Source organism: Trachymyrmex septentrionalis, unplaced genomic scaffold, assembly GCF_001594115.1.
Source record: "Trachymyrmex septentrionalis isolate Tsep2-gDNA-1 unplaced genomic scaffold, Tsep1.0 scaffold48, whole genome shotgun sequence".
Lineage (NCBI taxonomy): Eukaryota > Metazoa > Arthropoda > Insecta > Hymenoptera > Formicidae > Trachymyrmex > Trachymyrmex septentrionalis.
The window spans coordinates 271669-275644 of NW_017305652.1; positions in this window are offsets into that span (position 1 = coordinate 271669).

Below are 3976 nucleotides of genomic sequence, written 5' to 3' on the forward strand. Positions count from 1 at the left end.
GTGGACGTATTACCCTCAGAAAAGTGGGCGTATTATCCTCAGAACTATGTAGTTTACATTCCCTTTGTCAGAGGGCAGTAGTGCACAACAGCATTTTGCGGTTACAGGTTTTGGGCCCATATGTCCTCTCTCAGGTTTCTCTCTGCTACAAAAAATTCGTTATGGATTGAAAAAATTAATAGAGAAGATTGGAATCCCTAAAAAAAATGGTTTATATATATGAAGTAAGATATATACACAGTATCAAATATGTATTGTTCTTAATGACTGAAAATTGAGTATTTATTGCATTGACATTTTATAGATGCATTTTTCTTATAATATATGGGAAAAACCTCGTATAAATGGAAAACGAAAACTGAAACATAATACAGTATCAACAATTATAGACACAGGAAAGTGATACTTTAACAGAAATAAGTAATGATCGCGTTTCTCATAAGACTTTTCATAAGTATGTATTAAACGCTACGAGCGCGATAATGCTAATAAAATTGTTAGACATTTTTGTAAAAGTGAGAAATTGAACAATAATTGCGTGCTACAAGTATTATAACATTTATTGACATACAATTAAGTCTAACGAGTTTTCGATACATTGAATTGTAAGAAACGTTCTTAAAATTCTACGTGAAATCATTGTTTGATTTATATGTCAATAATAGTTTTAATTACATGCTTATCGTAATTATTGTCTAATTTCGCTTTTTTATTACATTTCTCTGACTATTTTATCAATGTAATTGAAAAACAATCCGATACTCAAAGGATTCAATATTCAAGAATTTAATTTCATCACTCTAATTTATAATTTTTAAAATTATTATATTTAAAGTCTGTATTATATTAAAAGACAAAGAGATAGTGTAGTAGACGGGAAAAGTAAAAAGAAATGTATTTTTATAAACATGTGAATGCGTCCAATTAATATGAGTCCTGCACGTAAAGCACCTCGCGTCTAAAGCCCATAGCACATAAGGCCGTAACACGTAAGCAATAAGTGAATTGGCCAATCATAGTAGAGAGAGTAATGCCAGTAGCGAATCCAATATTACGATTTCCTTACTAATTATGTCTTACGGCCTTACGTTTTTCTATGTGCTCCCGGCTTAACCGTGAGTGTCGTTTCTGCTTTTACGCAGCTCGTGATACGCTAACTATTTCTTCTTGTAATTTGAAAACTAAGCTACAGGCAAAATTTTCGCAAAAAAAAAATCATCTTAGAATTAAGTCAGGAATATGACACTTAAAGGATAAAGGTTTTTTCTGAATCACTCTGTATATGTGCCAAAGCGTAAGTCGATTGACCTAGTACCTTATGAGAAAAATACATACTCGATTTGAAAAAAGTCGTTTTGAGAAAAACGTGTTTGAAGTTTCTCATGCATTTACGAGGTGAATAATGAGTAATTTCAATAATTTATCCTTGATCGGCTATACTAGCTGTATAAAATATTTTCCTCGAAGAGCTCGAGAACACATTAATCCTTGTAATAGAAATTTTTAACAAAATTTCACAGATTAGACTGCGTTTGGAAGCCCGAGTATTTCCACGTATTGTTTTATCCTTATTACTCAGTTGTAACATCCGCCGAAATAAACGCAAATGTACTTCTACTTAGAGAGCTTTGCGCCACATATACAATATACAATTTCCAAGCTGGTGTCTGATGATTTCTGCGGATCGTGGGGAGCAGGAGCACGTGCTTTTGCTGATTGAGTATTAAAAAATAGTCGCGAGGTATACCACTTTGCTAGTGCTTATTTCAGGATACGTATATCCAAAACCACTCGGCAATAGTAGCGATTCTACAATCGTTAACTGCCTTGGATACAATCGATCGCAGTAGGTTAGTGCATATCTAATCTCAAAGTGCAAAGTAACTTATTTGAGATACTGAACCCTTTCCCCCATGTAAACGGGGGAAGGGCCACCGATAACGCTACAATGAGTATTCAAGATAAACTTACAAATGAAAACGAAATGGATTGGTCTTTAATCCATAAAAACAAAAGGAAAATAAGTAAGTAAATGAAGACAACGGTAACAAGAAACACTCGTCTAATTCCTCTCTAGAAGAAAATCATTCGAGTATGGAACCAAAAGTTGACAAACCAATATATTCGACAAAATCCATGATTAATGAATATCAATTAGATAATAAAGGCCCATACACAGTATGGGTTCAACTTATTGCTTCAAATAAAACGAGTAAAAATTCCAACCAAACTAAAAGAATAAGCCCCTTCAAAGTAGGAAGTTTTATATGCAAAAAATACACCAACATAACTTATATCTGTAGCAAAACAAAATCTAGAGTCGAGGTTGGATTCAAGAATTTTCTTGAGGCAAACCAAATGCTGAAAGACGTATCACTATCTGAGAAAGTACTGAAAGCTTTCATTCCGAGTTTCAGACTCGTAAGAAGAAGTTTAATCAGGGGTATCGACGAAGACATCTCGGAAGAGGAAATTACTGAAGCCACAAAAGCTGAATATAAGGTATTGGGTGTTAGAAGACTCAACAAAAGAAATAGAGACCCCGATATCCAAGAAAATGATCCTAAATGGGTATCCAGCAGATCGGTAGTGATAACATTTTCTCATCAGAGCCTTCCTAGTGAAATTGTGATCCATAAGGTCAAAGTCAAAGTGGAGCCTTATATGACCTTATCAATTATGTGTTTCAACTGTTTTAAATTAGGTCATTCAAGTTCAAATTGCAAAGGGGAGTCTAAATGTTGCATGTGTGGCGAATCCAAACACAAGGAAAACTGCCCTTCTAGTACACCAAAATATGTAAATTACAAAGGCGATCACATTTCAACGGATAGGAACTGCCTGATTTATCGTAAGGAGTACGAAGTGAAACGTTTAATGGCCTTCGAAAATCTGGCTAGGAGCGACGAGAGAAAATTGGTATATAAAAATCCTATAAAGATCATTAACTTCGGAAATGAAAATTTCCCAACTCTGAAAGAAAAAATTTTCACTCCCTTCAACGAAGTAGTTAAAGGACAGAAACACACTCACGCCAACACTAAGGAAAGGCTTCAGAATAAATCGGTCAACTCCAATTCAACTTCTAATCACTTCTACAAAATCCAGAGTGAAAATTGTGAAAACTTCATTGGTCCAAGAGAATATTTACCGTCCTCTAACGGGTTGGCACTAAAAAAAAATTCATCAAAGCCTCAGATGTCCATCATGGAACACAATGAGATCCCACCAGCCATACACAGCATAAGGAACTGGCAGTGCGGAAAGCTCAATCAACTAATTATCGTTAGGCTTTCATGGAGATCTCCAACCTAAATAACTCTTCAACAATAAGAAGTGAAATAAGTAATATTTCAGGTAGTTTTTACCCATACTCAATAAAACCGACTAGAACTTACCAAAGATCAACTAAGGACACTTCCAAACAACATAATAACGTAATCGAAAATAAGTCTAACTTTAGATAAAGTTATTTTAGGTCTAACTAAAACTTTAGATATCAATAAGTCTATCAATCTTAGAATTCCCTTCAATGGAATTGCAGAGGCGCTAGGGGAAAGATATGCGAATTGGAAAGATTTGTCACTCAATGGGATGTCATTATATTAATCGAAACCTTTTTAAAACCTGTACACCATAGTCCAGTTTCCATATTAACGGTTTTGAAACTGTTCGTTTTAACAGATTGATTAATAATAGAGGCGGAATCGCTTTTTTAGTCAAGAAAAACTTGATTTTTGACATCATTCACCTGGATTTTAATCCGAAATCTCAAGAAATTGGCTCAATATCCATCTCTTCTTCTAAAGGTAATATTTCCATTATAGCTACAGAGCCCCTTCAAAAAATAATATCACTCCAGTTGAGTAGCAATCCTTTCTGGAATCTGTAATGAGGAAAAGTGAAAAATTTTTGATTGGAGGTGATTTAAATGCTCATCATTTTACTTGAGGCGGCAACCATAATTGTTCAAATG